This window comes from Halichoerus grypus, chromosome 3 (genome assembly GCF_964656455.1).
Source record: "Halichoerus grypus chromosome 3, mHalGry1.hap1.1, whole genome shotgun sequence".
Lineage (NCBI taxonomy): Eukaryota > Metazoa > Chordata > Mammalia > Carnivora > Phocidae > Halichoerus > Halichoerus grypus.
In genome coordinates, this window is record NC_135714.1 from 85,560,395 (window position 1) to 85,578,574 (window position 18,180).

Sequence of the window (18,180 nt, forward strand, 5' to 3'; positions counted from 1 at the left end):
AACTGTGTGAGAGCCAATACAAAAAGGGGCTGAGAACAGCAAAGCAGGAAATGAGAAAAAGCAGGAGAGCAAATAAGCATGTTCCTTTTTTATATTCAGATCTCAACTTTAGCACTTTAACCTTTACATATTAATGTGGCATACCTTTAAAAATCAGTAATAGACAAATACAAGAAAATATAACCATGCAATTGAATAAGGACAAATGTAAAATCATATGCATTTTAATCTTACTGATTTAATAAAAAAATTTTAAGAGAAAGAATCAGCAGTTGAGACTTTGGGGAAATAAACACTGAAGGACTAGAAGAAGGAATGACTTTTTGTAACTTGCTTTTGAAAGGCAATTTGTGATATATATCCAACACTTCAAATATTTTTTGCATATCACATCTGACCCATAATTTCCTTCTGAGCAAAAACCACAGATGTGTGCAAAGAGCCACAAAAATGTCTGTGGAAGTACTATTTATTATTGATGAAAATTAGTAAAATGTCAAAAGGGTAACGATAGAAGGTAGATTAAATAAATTGTGGTTCATTCATGCAGTGGAAGTCTTTGGATATTAAAAATATAAAGAAAAAGTGATATGGACAAACATTCAAAACACATTGCCAGGTTGATAAATGTCAATTACAAATGTGTGATTGTGTTTTTGCTTTAAATAGATGTATATACAAGAGTGGTCATGGACTAAGTATTTATGTGCCCCAAAACTCATCTGTTGAAATCTAATTCTAACTGTGATGGTATTTGGAAGGTAATCAGGTCATGAGGGCTGAGTCTTCATGAATAGGATTAATGCCCTTTTAGAAGTGGCCAGAGAGCGCGCTCTCTTTCCCCCCCATGTGAGGAAAAAATGAGAAGTCAGCAGTCTGCAATCCGGAAGAGAGCCCTCACCAGAACCCAACCACACTGGCACCTTGATCTTGGAATTCCAGCCTTCAGAACTACGAAAAATAAACTGTTTTTATAAGCCACCTGGTCACTGGTACTTTCTATAGCAGCCAAAACTGAGTAAAATGATATAAATGAATTTTTTAATAGACTCAAATACATCCAGTAATTATCTCTGACTGGTGGGATTATGGGTGGTTTTGTCTTTTTATTTATCTACACTCTCCAGATTTTCTACCAGGAATATATATGTTTTTATAATAATTTTTAAAAATATATCAATTCTTGAAACAAATACTAATATATATTAATAAAAGTATACTGTTCAGATGATAGCCACACTTGTGAGCATAGCTTAACACAGAGAAGTTGAATCACTATGTTGTACACCTGAAACTAATGTAACATGGTGTGTCAACTATACTCAAAAAAGAATTTCTTTAAGTATACTGCTCTGTATGTCAAATGCCAAATTCACTTGTCCTTTTAAAAGAAAAAGATAAAAGACAAGTCCTTAACATGTCATGGCCATCAGACACCACAGACCCCATGGCCACAAACACCAAGCCAAGGGCCATCTCTGTTCTAAGAACCATGAATATACCCTTATCCCAAGGAGGTTTTTCAAATAATCGTATTAATTCTCTTTCAAACTTATAAATCTAGCTTGAAAGGAATACTGTGTGCCTAAACCGAAATTTTTAAAAAGCAAAATTATTTTTTAAAAGTGTGTTATTTATTTTGTAAGATTTTCCATTGTGGTATTAGCCACGTTGACTTTGGAGTTATAAAAGCAATTTGTTTACTTGGAATATTTGCTTTAACAAATATTGCATTTCTTTTTTTTAAGCCAGTGCAATGTTGCAAACCAACAATTGTGCAATGATATTTGGAGAGAGATGATATCACAGCAGAAACTTGTATTTAGTTGTTTTTCCTTTGGGCATTTTTTCTTTTAACAGAAAGGATTTTTAAAAACTGAAAAGTATGTGCCTTATTTAACTACTACATTAATGGCATAAAGTTACACCCTACTAAAATGAGAAGTTGAAGAATTAGTTTGCCTTCATAGAAAATAGAACAATAGCTACCTTGTATTTGTCACCTATTGTTATTTAGATTCTTACATAAACACTATCTTATTTCATCCTCACAGCCACCCTGTGAAGGAGATAGGATTATTCCCATTTTACAGATGAAGAAATTGAGGCACAGAAAGTTTTGAATAATTTGAAAGTTTAAATTACTTGAGCAAAATCATACAGCCAAAATGAGGAGAACCAGGATCTGAACTCAAGTCTATGTTCTGTTCACTAAATTGTTCACGATGTACTACATTCCTTTGGGATTACATTGTATGATTTGGCTATTTTTCTCATTTGGAAAGGTGCCTGGGTGGCTCAGTCCAATAAACATCCGACTCTTGATTTCGGCTCAGGTCATGATCTCAGGGTCCTGGGATCGAGCCCCACATGAGACTCCATGCTCAGCAGGGGCTCTGCTTGAGGATTCTCTTTCCCTCTCCCTCTGTCCCTCCCATCACTTGTGTTGATTCTCTCAAGTAAATAAATCTTTTAAAAAAATGATGCCACACTCATGCTTCTGTCTGTGGTTTGATTTTTTTCCTCTTTCCTTGTGAAACAAATAGAGTCACCCATGGGGGATGAGTTACCTTAGGAACTCATGTGTACTTTGAAGGCTCATAAGGCAAGACCTCTGATGGCTAAGTGGACTTCCCAGGGTTGAAAAAATGGATGTGGTTATACGCCATACCGGGCAGACAGCATACCAATTTTATGTCAGGACTTGTGGGAGCTAGAGTCCTTTCAAAGAAAATGAGAGAGAGAGTCAAGTCGCTGGGTGCTAGGAACCGTAAACCCTGGACTCCAAGGAGAAGCAATGTGGATTGAAAGTAACACTCAACTACCTCATGGGCCCCTGCTGTGAACAAGGGCAGCAAGATTAACACTCTTCCTGCAGTGTCAACGTAGGGTGGTCATCTGAAGAGAGATGATCAGTTTACAGAGCCGCAGGGGTATAGCAGGAAAAATGGCAGCAAAATAACCACAGGTGGATTTAACACCAGGGCTCTTCCTGCTTGGGTGTGGAGATCTAATGGACTCCTCCTGGGAGAGGGAGAACCTCAGCTAAGATACTAAATCAGCATATAGATGCTTAATCCCCTTTTAGCTTAATTTGGAGAAATAAGAGGTATGTAAATGGGAATAGCCATTGCTTCTGCATGTCTTTCTCTCTTCCAAGTTAGTTGCAGTGGGCATGCATTACCATTTTTAAATTTAACATTGCTCTCTTAAAATCATTAACTTAACAAATTATATTAATTAGTTATGTATTATCTCACATGTTAGTTTAGTGTTTAAAGAACATACTGTTGGTTTAAAGAAAACACATTAATACTTTCAAGCCACAAAGCTATCATACAGAAAATTTTACCTTAATGTGCTAAAAGATATGAAATGTTACTAGAACATATAGTGAACCAGATAGGCAAAAAGCTCTTAGAACAAAGGTTGCTTGAGGACATACTGGCCCTGATAAGGTTACACATTCCCTCATCTCCTACAGGAAAGGTTTAGGCAGGGAGAATGTAAATATTTTATTAAATGTCAGGTCCTGTTTTAAATATTTCTAAAGGTTTCTTAGTGAGAACAGTAATAACAACAAAAACCTCCCTTCTCTTTCCTTGGGTCACTCTGGAGATACAGCTCATTCATCCTTGTGCCAAAGAGAGGCTTTGGGTTTTTGTTTTGTTTTGTTTTGTTTAAATTAAAAAAATATTCTTGTCAACTTTACCCTATATCTTCGTATGTAGGTTGGCCATACCCACTCAAAAATGTATTGCCAATGATTGATTACTGTTCCGTGAGACAACCAATGGGAAATTTAAGCACATACACCTACACAGAGTTTGCACTTAGACTGTCTTAAATAGTACATTCGATTGTACTTTGACTTCCTTAAAACTATCTAATGATTTATTTTAACCTCTTTTTTTTAAGGATTTTATTTACTTATTTGACAGAGAGAGTGAGAGAGCACAGCAGGGGAAGCAGTAGGAGAGGGAGAAGCAGGCTCCCTGCCAAGCAGACAGGTGCCCCATGCAGGGCTCGATCCCAGAGTCCTGGGATCATGACCTGAGCCAAAGGCAGATGCTTAACCATCTGAGCCACCCAGGTGCCCCTATTTTAACTTCTTTTATACAGAAGACATTCTGGTAACAAAATGTATGAATTATTTCAGAAAAGGAAAATATAATGTTATTATGATTAAGAGAAATCTGATTTCTGGAATAAGTAGCATTAAAATTTACCACTTATTTCTTTACTTATATTTTAATTGCATTTGACTGCAACTTTGTTTATAAACTAACACACTGGGAGGAAATAAGGAGAAATAGCCAATCCTTTATTCTCACAATGCAAGCTTTCAAAGACTGTGGTAAAACTGCTCATCAGTTGCTGAATCCCAGTAGCAAAAAATCAATCAAAACCAAAACACTTCAGCTAGACTTTATAAAATCAGAATTTCCTGAAATACCCTATTGCTTTTTTTTAGTTTAAACTCTTCAACCTCCTCTACCATCCACTTCCACCCACTGTGGTTGTAGAGAACAGTAGAGCTGCAATTTAAAGTCAAAAATTAATATATTACAATGGATTTGAGAGTGAAGCATTGGAACTAGTCAGACAAGTTTCTGTGATGAAAACCCACAACTAAGAAAATTAAACTTCCTATAATTTTGTAAATTACAGCAGGAATACCTGTAATTACCCACATAAATGATGACAAAAAATTTGCCCTTAAGGGGTTGGATTACATTTGAAGGGAGGCTGCCTTATTTGTTATGCTCAAGAAAGAAGGCATGTTGACACACAGGAGAATAATAGCTAACGCGTTTTGGGCACCGAGAAAAAAAGGATTTTAAAGAAACCTGATAAACAGGACATGGCTCTTTTCTATAAGGAGATTCAGCAAACTCAACAAAACAAGAAGCCGCCGGAATAGCGAAAACTATGCCTACATCTACACACACACACACACACACACACACACACACACACGTGTACACCACGTTTTCAGCTACCTCTACCAACACAACATTAACTGGCAGGTTGTAATCAAGAGTGAATTCAGATCTGGTGTTTGTTTTCCTTTTTGGATCTGGATGCCAAGCCTGACTCCCCTCAAATAGGACAGAGTGCTATGTGCTCAGGAAGCTACAGAATTCCTGCCCCTGGGTGACGGACAAAGCCTCCAAATGTTAATCCCATCACAAAAAGACCCCATCGCTTTAGTCCTGCTAAATCAGACATGTAAGATAATGAAAATGGCATGCATTTTTTCCAGTCATCTAAAATACATGGGCTCACTTATGTACAGCTTTGCTACTTAAGAAATATTTGAAGGCAGACAAGCTTAAAGTTAGAACATGTTATGTCAAGCAATTTGGAGAATCCCATAACTTATGTTATTTTTTCCCTCCACATAGAGCTCACATTCATAATTCCAGGTGGAAGATTCATCAGCATCCTCCAGCACATTATGAAATCCTAATATAAGACTCTTCTATCTATAAGCAAGGTATTTCTCCTCCTTAACTGTACACAACACATGAATTGCAGAGAGTAAATTTCCTCTGTAACACTTGATTCCTAAGAAGGCTCTTTCCACCACCCTTCCCACAGAGTAAGCACTGATCTTTTTGCAGGGTTTTGACATTTACCTACTTAAATACAAAGGTGGTTTGAAAATTCTTGCTAGGTTTGTTATATAATTCTAATGTGCCAACACCCTCCATAAACAATCCAATGCTCTTCAAAACAGAAGTAGCTTATTTAGCCTAGCCAAAAACATGTGGGAAGTATCACCAAATGGAGCTATTCTCTGGGTAGTCCCATTAAAACCAGTCACAAAATAAAGAACACATAAATGTTCTTTCATAGTCAAAACATTATTCTTAACTGCCCACACTACATTCTGCAATCCAGTTAAACACTTTATGAAAGTACATGTCAATACAACAATGCTATATTGTTTGACCTCACCAACTAGTCCCTAAAAGATTGTAGTGTTGGAAAGTACATCAAGCCAAAGGTGGGAAGACATGATCCCTAACTCTACAGCTATAAGCCTCTCAGTGTTTGGTTTTCCCCTTTGATAAATATTGTTTAATTCTAGGGTTTAAGCAGTTCTTAAAAATATCAACCCAAAGAGGAAATGCAAGCTATCTAGGAGGGAAGGGTGGGCAGAGGGAGGAAGAACCATCCACTTGGGTCCTGCTCCACAGCACTAAAGGGACACCCTGTGATTTTATCCTCTGTGTGCATCTCTAACCAACCAATTAGAGTGCTCACTAGTTTATTATTCATAGAAACACATCTATGTTTAAAATTTTTAACAATCCACAAAAATTGAAAGGAGCAAATTGTAAACTGCTTTATTATAGAAAAAAAAGGTAATTATATATATATATATATATATATATATATATATATATATGATACTAAAGATCTCAATATAATAAAGTTATATACACAACTTAGATATGCAGGGGTTTTGAGGGGACCTACGGAACTCATCTAGAGCTACAGTCTTTATAGCCAGATCCTATGATTGCTCCAAAAATGTACATTCTGGACCTATGCTGCATTAGCTTGCCCCCAACTATTAAAGTTCCTAATTTTCAATGGACATATCATAACCTATGTTAGACTGACAGTACAGGAATCTTAGTAAAATACTTCTGGATGGCTTTTTAAGGTCAGTTAGAAATCACCAGATGTTTTTAATTACATTGTCAGCAGTACTTATATCTCTGTTTATCTGTCATTGCCTCAAGCCTTAGTTCCTGTTGATTAAATCTGTCTTAGCAACAGTTACATAATTTTGCTTCTAGATACGAAATGGCCATGGGGACTCTACTTCCAGTTAACCTGTCTTAATGAAACACCACATTTTCATATTTTCCCACAGGACAGGAACATGGTATAATAGAAACGAGTTAAGGCATAATGATCTTTCCCCACCTTTTCCCTGCACAAGTCTCTGAATATTCTCCTTGTATATCCCTGTATCCTTTTATTCATAAATAAGGAAACCACCATGGATTTTAGCTTTTAAAAAGCAATGCCAACAGTGGTCACATTTCCTGCAAAGACCTAGAACTTACTATAAACTTGTTAAAACGAACAACAAAAAAGGAACCAATTCTCCAAAAGGTCAAAGCTTTAGCTAATTTACATAATCACTAAAAAATTAGCACCAAGTGATACTGAAAAAGTTAGATGCCACCTCACCACTAAATCTGTCATTCCCATACCATACACATACATATTCACTAAGTAGGAAAATACCTGGCTCAACTTTCAGATTTTCATTGTAACACTTCGAAGTATTTCTCCAAAATAGCATGAATCATGGTCTCTTAGACCTCCTCATATCTGCCATATAAGGTCAAAGATTATTGGTATTTAATGGTAAGTTAAATACATAGGCAGGCAAATTCTGTGTATACGGATAGTATTCTAGAAACACCCCATTGTTATTTTATGTCCTATTTAGACACGAGGTACTGAGTATGTATGTATTGACAGAGTATTCACAAACCCTCTTAAGGGCAGACTGTCCACGCATTGGAGGAAAAACAGCCTGCCAGTCACTTGTCACTTTCAGGTTGTAGGGGACACTTGTATCTCCCTCCCTCAAATCTTTATAGAATTCTGAAGCCATATAGGCTGCTCCAGGATAAATCTGGCTTCTGGTGGGTAAATAATAGGTCCATCTTATATTACATTTTCCTACTTATTTTGCTAAACACGTTGCAAAAATCTCCTTCTGTAAGGCCTATTTGATGAGTATTTTTTCTAGGAGAGAAAACTGGGATACCAAGAAAATTCTCAATCACAATAAAACATAAAGTCCTAGCAGTGTTCCTTGGTTTATGACTTTCAAGCACCTAATTCATTTATTGGAGACTCCTATCAAATACTAGGTGTTTGTTGATAAAGCCTAAACTCTTAAACTTGCCTAAAGGGCCTCCACGATTTTGCCACCAACTTCATTTTCCTCCTCCTCTGTGGAACACTGTAGGTTGACCTCAAATGGCCAATGTGCCTTATTTCTGCTGGCAGAACTCCAGTCTGCATGTGCTCATCACAATCATTCTAGGACAAAAATCGCAATGTTTCCCTTTGCCAGATAGTCATTCTTGCACCCTTTTTTTGCAACTAGGAGTGACCATATTTCCTGATAAAGGGAACAGATGTGGCTAGAAACTCCTCTTGCCTCTTCTTCCTTTTTTAAAATATTTTATTTATTTGAGAGAGAGAGAGAAAGAATGAGCAGGGGAGGAGCAGAGGGAGAGGGACAGGGACAAGCAGACTCCGTGCTGAGCATGGAGCCTGATGTGGGGCTCAATCTCAGGACCCCAAGGTCATGATCTGAGCCGAAATCAAGAGTCAGATGCTTAACCAACTGACCCATCCAGGCACCCCTTGCCTCTTCCTCCCATGTGGAAATGATGCCTGGTGCTATGGTAGCCATATTAAAAACTGGGGAGCCTCAAGCAAAGGAAGAAAGAGCCAACAGATAAAGGAAGACAGAATGGAAAGCTAGAAAGAGTCTATATGCTTGACAGCATTGTGAGCAATGGAAACAAGGCCAGGCATCACCTATTATCTTGCTTCTTGCTATGTGAGAAAAAATAAACCCTTATTTATTTAGACCACTGTTAGTTCTATTTTCTGTTACTTGCAGCCAAAATCATTTCATGTAATAACTTCTGCTTCATGTCTTCCGTGCAGTCCCATCAGACAGTTTGTCATCATCCCAAACATCACACGCTTTCCTACCTTCACCTCTTTTCTCCACTTGGCTTTGTATATGGTGAGTGTTTAATAAATATTATAAAATGAATGATGTGAACTGGTTGATGAAATTTTAAGTTTAAATTAGTGGCCCATGTTCAGATCAATAAATAATTATTAACTATGGTATGTAGGGCATGGTGCTATAGTTATTTTACATTTTGAGCTTTCATTTAATCAGAATTATTCTATGCACTCCAAATGACCACTTCTTGTGCTTTGCTTTTATAAAGAAACAAAAGGCCTCAATACTAGTTTGATATACAGGGTGGTTGTCTAGAGGACAGGAACCAGCTCTCCTGTTGTGTTTTATAGAAAGTCTAGCTCACTGCTGGCACTCAATGAATATTAAATTATAATAATACTGCTATGGGTATCATTCAGATTCTGACATTGTTATAACTTTCTACTGTTTCTGAAGTGTGTGAGATCCTATAATAAAAATGTTTTATAGAAGTGAATGCACATTATATACAGTTTGTCAGTCATCTTATCCAGATTGTATTAGGAATGTGTTGGGCTCAAATAAAAATGTGCTTTAAAATTCTATGTCTAAAATGTTGGTGTGATTCAACTGCAGGAGTGTAAGTTCCTAATTTACTATAATAAATTTATTTTCAAAAACATTATCAGATTGCAACTATTCTCAATTCTAGGGGAAGAAAACACCCTTTTCTACAGGAAACCTGAAGTATGGCAAAAAAGATTTTTAAAATATAAAAGCTTAAGTCATACCTCTATTTAAAAGATTTCCTGGGAGATTTTGTTTTAATAATTTTAAAACTATTGCATCTAGAAGGAGCATATAATTATTAAAGAAAAAGAAGTTTCAAACTCATTTATATAACTACCACTTTATTTAATTTTATTTTATTATGTTATGTTAGTCACCATACAATACATCATTAGTTTTTGATGTAGTGATCCACGCTTCATTGTTTTCGTATAACACTCAACTACCACTTTAAAGAATACAGTCGAAAGGGGCGCCTAGGTGGCTCAACGGTTAAACGTTTGCCTTTGGCTCAGGTTATGATCTCAGGGTCCTGAGATCCAGCCCCATGTCTGGCTCCCTGCTCAGCAGGGAGTCTGCTTCTCCCTCTCCCTCTGCCTCTCCCCCCACTTGTGCTCTCTCTCCCTCTTTGTCAAATAAATAAATAAATAGAATCTTTAAAATGAAACAAAACAGAAGAATACAATTGAAGGTCCTGAGATGGTCCAGATGGCACTTGCCATATATCTCAAAACTTCCAAAGAAATCTTAATGCTTCATGGAATTTTGCTTGAAATTGCTGTTGCTTATCAACCTAAGGAATTATTAAGGCACAATGATGCTCCATTGTCTTTTTACCTGTTTGTCCATCCACTCCATTTCTGAAACTCTAGCTAACAAACTTTCTCTTGCTTACTTAACTGTTTTCATAATCAGCCCTTCTGCTGAAGAACACAACTGCAAAAAAATTTTTAAGTTTAGAGATGGTCTTTAAGATGGAATAAGCTTCATTTAAAATCACATTTATTTTACTCCTGGGCATTTACCCTAGAGAAATGAAAACCTGAGCTCATACAAAAACCTGTATATTAATGTTCATAGCAGCTTTATGTCCAATAGCCAAAAACTTGCAACAACCCAGGCGTCCTTCAACAGGTGACTGGTTGGGCACCTGGGTGGCTCAGTCGTTAAGCGTTTGCCTTCGGCTCAGGTCATGATCCCAGAGTCCTGGGATCGAGCCCTGCATCGGGCTCCCTGCTCGCCGGGAAGCCTGCTTCTCCCTCTCCCGCTCCCCCTTCTTGTGTTACCTCTCTCGCTCTCTCTCTCTCTGTTGAAAAATAAATAAAAAAAATCTTTAAAAAAAAAAAAAAAAAAACAGGTGACTGGTTAAACAAACTGCAGCCTATCCATACCACAGAATACTATGCAGCTCTGAAAAGAACAATATTGATACATGTAACAACCTAAATGAACCAGAGAATTGCGCTGAGGGGAAAAAAGCCAATCCCAAAAGGTTACAAAGTATAGGATTTCATTTGCATAACCTTCTTGAAATGATAAAATTATAGAAATGGAGAACAGATTAGTGGTTGCCAGGGTTTGGTGTGGTGGAAGGGCAGCAAGGAAGTGGGTGTGGCTATAAGGTGGCAACCTGAGGGATCCCTATGGTGATGGAAACATTTTGTATTTTGACTATACTAATGCCAATATCCTGATTGGGATATTGTCCTATAATTTTGCAAGATGTGACCATTAGGGAAAATTGGGGTGAAAGATCTCTATTTCTTACAACTGCATATGAATTTTTATCTCAAATTAAACTTTAATTTTTTGCCTAGCTTCTATTCCATCTCCTTTTAACAACGCTCTGATGTTTCTTCAAACTACCTGTCCTACTTTCAGTCCATGTGGTTCAGATGGTCTAATCCAGCCTTAAGTTTCATGGGTGGACATGTAATTCAGACCTGATCAACCAGCCCAGTCCATCTCCTTATTTCTAGCAATTTGTTCGGGAATAGCCATATGATTCAAGTCACTGCAGTGATACTCAGCTGAACTGGGGAGGAAGAGAAACTTTCTTTACTGGGGCTGCTTAATTTTGGAAGATGAAAAGCTAGAACCTGCAGCCTCCCCCCACCCCCACATTGAGCCAGAGCAGAGGAAACAGAGCCAACAGATGGAGACTTGAGTCCTAATGACAGTTTGTGTCCCTGAATCCAAGCATGCCTAAAACTAGTATACCTTCTAGACTTTCAAATTATGTGAGCCAGTAAATACATTTTAAGAAAACTTTAATTTTAAAAGATCTTCAGTGAAGATTAGAATCACATTCAGTATATAACAAATATTTCTATAAGTGATATAGTGAAGTTTGAAATACTTTGCATTATAAGAAAAACATTTTATTATTCCACTAATGTGAATTCAGTTCTGTACTGTTATATAACTCAGGTTGAATGTCAGTTCTCCTCTTTTCTGATCTTGGTCTGCCACTATTTTCCTGAACAAAGTTTCTAGTATATACTGTATATTTGTGTTTTGCCCATTTTCCCACTAGCATATACATTCTTATTAATTTCTAAGAGATTTTTGTATATTAAAGACAGTAGACCTTTATCTCATGGATGTGTAAAATACTTTTGTGTACTGGCCATTTGTCTTTCAATCTCACTTGGAGTGTTTATTCCATACAGAAGTATTTAATTTTTATAGTTAAATTTATCAATCTTTTTTTTTAAAGATTTTATTTATTTATTTAACAGAGAGAGAGATAGCAAGAGCAGGAACACAAGCAGGGGGAGTGGGAGAGGGAGAAGCAGGCTTCCTGCAGAGCGGGGAGCCTGATGTGGGACTCGATCCCAGGACCCTGGGATCATGACCTCAGCCGAAGGCAGACGCTTAATGACTGAGCCACCCAGGCGCCCCAATCTTTTTTTTTTTTTTTTGTTCCTGGCTTTCATGTCATACTTAGAAAGCCTTCCCCACGCCAATATTGTCTTTAAAATTTACCCATGCTTTCTTCTATTAGTGTTATAGTTTCCCAAATGGTTACATATTAAACATTTATTTACTAATGCATATTTTCTTCACTGGTTCAAGATTCTCAAACGCTAAATCCCTATACGTATTTGAGTATGTATGTAGGATGTTCATTTGTCTCTTAACCATCTATTTCTTAGTACCATATTATTTTAATTTCAGCAGCTTTATGATACATTTTAATGTCTGATTAGGTAATGTTTCTTCTTAGTATTTTGTGTTTTTCAGAACCTTTCAGCTATACTTGCACATTTATTCTTCAAACTGAAAAGGAGACTAATTTTATCAAGTTCCTCCCCACCCTCCCCACAACACATCAGGATTTTGGCCAATGACAATGCTGTGTATAGCATAACTCAAATACATGGAGGCTAAAGAGCGTCCTACTGAAGAATGAATTGGTCAACCAGGAAATTAAAGAAGAATTAAAAAAATTCATGGAAACAAATGAAAATGAAAACACAACTGTTCAAAATCTTTGGGATGCAGCAAAGGCCATCCTAAGAGGAAAGTATATAGCAATACAAGCCTTTCTCAAGAAACAAGAAAGGTCTCAAATACACAACCTAACCCTACACCTAAAGGAGCTGGAGAAAGAACAGCAAATAAAGCCTAAACCCAGGAGAAGAGAAATAATAAAGATCAGAGCAGAAATCAATGAAATAGAAACCAAAACAACAGTAGAACAGATCAACGAAACTAGGAGCTGCTTCTTTGAAAGAATTAACAAGATTGATAAACCCCTGGCCAGACTTATCAAAAAGAAAAGAGAAATGACCTAAATAAATAAAATCATGAATGAAAGAGGAGAGATCACAACCAACACCAAAGAAATACAAACAATATTAAGAACATATTATGAGCAACTGTATGCCAGCAAATTAGATAATCTGGAAGAACTGGATGCATTCCTAGAGATGTATCAACTACCAAAACTGAACCAGGAAGAAATAGAAAACCTGAACAGACCAATAACCACTAAGGAAATTGAAGCAGTAATCAAAAATCTCCCAACAATAGGGCGCCTGGGTGGCTCAGTCATTAAGCGTCTGCCTTGGGCTCAGGTCATGATCCCAGGGTCCTGGGATCGAGCCCCGCATCGGGCTCCCTGCTCAGCGGGAGGCCTGCTTCTCCCTCTCCCACTCCCCCTGCTTGTGTTCCCTCTCTCGCTGTGTCTCTCTGTCAAATAAATAAAAATAAAATCTTTAAAAAAAAAATCTCCCAACAAACAAGAGCCCAGGGCCAGATAGTTTCCAAGGGGAATTCTACCAAATATTTAAAGAAGATTTAATACCTATTCTTCTGGAACTGTTCCAAAAAATAGAAATGGTGGGAAAACTTCCAAACTCATTCTATGAGGCCAACATTACCTTAATCCCCAAACCAGACAAAGACCCCAACAAAAAGGAGAATTAAAGATCAATATCCCTGATGAAACGGATGCAAAAATTCTCACCAAAATACTAACCAATAGGATACAACAGTATATTAAAAGGATTATTCACCACAACCACGTGCGATTTATTCCTGGGCTGCAAGGTTTGTTCAATACCCTCAAATCAATCAATGTGATACACTATGTTAATAAAAGAAAGAACAAGAATCATATGATCCTCTCAATAGATGCAGAAAAAGCATTTGACAAAGTACAGCATCCTTTCTTGATTAAAACTCTTCAGAGTATAGAGATAGAGGGTACATACCTCAATATCATAAAAGCCATCTATGAAAAACCCACAGCGAATATCATTCTCAATGGGGAAAAACTGAGAGCTTTCCCCCTAAGGTCAGGAACGCGGCAGGGATGTCCACTATCACCACTGCTATTCAACATAGTATTAGAAGTCCTAGCCACAGCAATCAGACAATAAGAAATAAAAGGCATCCGAATCAGCAAAGAAGAAGTCAAAATCTCACTCTTTGCAGATGATATGATACTTTATGTGGAAAACCCAAAAGACTCCACCCCAAAACTGCTAGTACTCATACAGGAATTGAGTAAAGTGGTGGGATATAAAATCAATGCACAGAAATCAGTGGCATTCCTATACACCAACAACAAGACAGAAGAAAGAGAAATTAAGAAGTCGATCCCATTTACAATTGCACCCAAAACCGTAAGATACCTAGGAATAAATCTAACCAAAGAGGCAAAGAATCTGTACTCAGAAAACTATAAAATACTCATGAAAGAAATTGAGGAAGACACAAAGAAATGGAAAAACGTTCCATGCTCATGGATTGGAAGAACAAATATTGTGAAGATGTCAATCCTACCTAGAGCAATCTACATATTCAAAGCAATCCCTATCAAAATACCACCCACTTTTTTCAAAGAAATGGAACAAATAATCCTAAAATTTGTATGGAACCAGACAAGACCCCGAATAGCCAGAGGAATGTTGAAAAAGAAAAGCAAAGCTGGTGGCATCACAATTCCGGATTTCCAGCTCTATTACAAAGCTGTCATCATCAAGACAGTATGGTACTGGCACAGTAACAGACACATCGATCAATGGAACAGAATAGAGAGCCCAGAAATGGACCCTCAATTCTATGGTCCACTAATCTTCGACAAAGCAGGAAAGAACATCCAATGGAAAAAAAGACAGTCTCTTCAACAAATGGTGTTGGGAAAATTGGACGGCCACATGCAGAAGAATGAAACTGGACCATTTTCTTACACCACACACAAAAATAGACTCCAAATGGTTGAAAGACCTCAATGTGAGACAGGAGTCCATCAAAATCCTAAAGGAGAACACAGGCAGCAACCTCTTTGACCTCAGCTGCAGCAACTTCTTCCTAGAAATATCGCCAAAGGCAAGGGAAGCAAGGGCAAAAATGAACTATTGGGACTTCATCAAGATAAAAAGCTTTTGCACAGCAAAAGAAGCAGTCAACAAAACCAAAAGACGACAACAGAATGGGAGAAAATATTTGCAAATGACATATCAGATAAAGGGCTAGTATCCAAAATCTATAAAGAACTTCTTAAACTCAACACCCAAAGAACAAATGATCCAATCAAGAAATGGGCAGAAGACATGAACAGACATTTTTCCAAAGAAGACATCCAAATGGCCAACAGACACATGAAAAAGTGCTCCACATCACTCGGCATGTATCAGGGAAATCCAAATCAAAACCTCAATGAGATACCACCTCACACCAGTCAGAATGGCTAAAATTAACAAGTCAAGAAACGACAGATGTTGGCAGGGATGCGGAGAAAGGGGAACCCTCCTACATTGTTGGTGGAAAAGCAAGCTGGTGTAGCCACTCTGGAAAACAATACGGAGGTTCCTCAAAAAGTTGAAAATAGAGCTACCATATGACCCAGCAATTGGGGTATTTACCCCAAAGATACAAATGTAGGGACCCGAAGGGGTATGTGCATCCCGATGTTTATAGCAACAATGTCCACAATAGCCAAACTGCGGAAAGAGCCAAGATGTCCATCAACAGATGAATGGATAAAGAAGATGTGGTATATATATACAATGGAATATTACACAACCATCAAAAAACCTGAAATCTTGCCATTTGCAACGACGTGGATGGAACTGGAGGGTATTATGCTGAGCGAAATAAGTCAATCAGAGAAAGACATGTATCATATGATCTCACTGATATGAGGAATTCTTAGTCTCAGGAAACAAACTGAGGGTTGTTGGAGTGGTGGGGGGTGGGAGGGATGGGGTGGCTGGGTGATAGGCATTGGGGAGGGTATGTGCTATGGTGAGTGCTGTGAATTTTGTAAGACTGTTGAATCACAGACCTGTACCTCTGAAACAAATAATACATTATATGTTAAAAAAAAAAAAAAGAAGATAGCAGGAAGGGAAGAATGAATGGGGGGAAATCAGAGGGGGAGACAAACCATGAGAGACTATGGACTCCAAGAAACAAACTGAGGGTTCTAGAGGGGAAGGGGGTGGAGGGGTTAGCCTGGTGATGGGTATTAAAGAGGGCACGTACTGCATGGAGCACTGCAAACAATGAATCATGGAACACTACATCAAAATCTAATGATGTAATGTATGGTGATTAACATAACATAATAAAAAAAGTGTGGAAAAGAAAAAGAAAAAAAAAGATTAAGGTAGAAAATATTGTGAGCATATTACTTGTGTGCGTATTTCCATGTTTATTTTTGCAAATAAAAGACTCTTGCCAGGCTAAAAAAAAAAAAAAAATTAAACCAAATTGACCTCTTCAAAAAAATTAAACCTACTTTTTCTAAGGTATGTCTCTCCATTTATTCAAATCTTTTGTCATGTTCTCAAATCTTTTTGTCATGCTATTCTGTATGTTTTATTTTTATTCATCTAGTTCCTGCATATTTCTTAAGACTTTTCCAGATTTTAAACGCTATTCAGCTGTAGAAGTAAATGCAATATTTTCCCTTTATATTTTATTTATAAGAATGTGATATATCAGAAAACTACTGGTATTATTTTGTAGCCATGTACCTTAATGAACATCCTTGTTTTCTTATAACTTTAACAAGCCTGCAAGATAGATCATTTTTTTTCAATATTTTCAAAGATTAGCCAATTTAAAATAGTTCAAGAAACAATTGGGTCATTGGTATAATTTAAAATGAAAAAAAGTGATGCTGGTTTAAAATATACACATACACATGTCCTACACACATATATACATATGAACCCTCTGGATTGGGACATGCTTTCTTCTAGAATTTAAATATTAGCTAAAGCAAGGATTTCAGTAGGTTTACAAAGCACTCACACAGTTTATAGAACTCTTCTTCTGTTATACCATATTGTTTCTCCAATAAGAGCGACTGCCCCAAGGAACTACTTTTTTTCAGTGATTCTCAAAAATCAAATATTGCAATTTTAAAATCAGAAAAAGAAAAACATCTCATCTGATCCTTCTGCTACTTAAAAATAAATAAATAAAAACGGGTTCACAACATGTGATTAACAATGCACATAAACTTGGCTCTGTTATTTTGTGTTTAGATAATGATTGAAATCCATTAAACGATCTTTTTATGGTTGATGATCTGTCAGCTGAACATCCAGCAGTTTCTTTTTATAGAAATATGATTGGATCTTCAATGTCCTGGAACATGTTTTTCCAGCTATTTGGCTTCAAGCTTATGCTAATTAACAGGCTTTATCTCACAACTCCCATAGCACATTAAAATCACCTCCCTCTAGAAGCATTCTTTGATAAACCAATGGAATTTCTACAGCATTTGCTGTAGGTACTACTCAAGTGGTAAGTTTTTTTAAATCCTTTGTTGTACTAAATGTTTACCTTCTTTATGTCTTCTTTCTCTACACCACTTAAAAGTTCCTTGAGAGAAGAAGAAATTAGTAGTTTTTGAACTCCTGAGTGCCAGACTAGTCTAATTGTTTTAAATACACTTTCTCGTGGTAAATATTGGTTTCTATTGACTGTTCTATCTCCTAAGAGACTCCAATGCCCAGTAAATAGATAGTTGTTACTTATATAGATGGTTGTTACTTAAACAGTCATCAGTATTTGTTTCTTAAATTTCCATCTAAGTGAAACAATAGTTTCCTTATTGCCCCTATTATTACTGTAAGTTGACAGTATTAACAATCAAAATTCACTGCCAGTCAAGAAATGCAAGGAATTTGAGGCTTTAATTATAAAGAAAATAGGTTTCTATTAGCACATTATATTTTCTCAAAGAAACACTCTGAGCTGTAGCAAAGCCTTGTGGGAAGATAGAAGATTCATTTATCCTTTTGTAAACTACTCTTTTGTCCAATAATTACACTGTAATTTTAGTTAACTCCTAATTTTTTCGTCACTGATTCTGCTAATGACACATGAATTAGCTTGTATCTGAATCCCAAAAG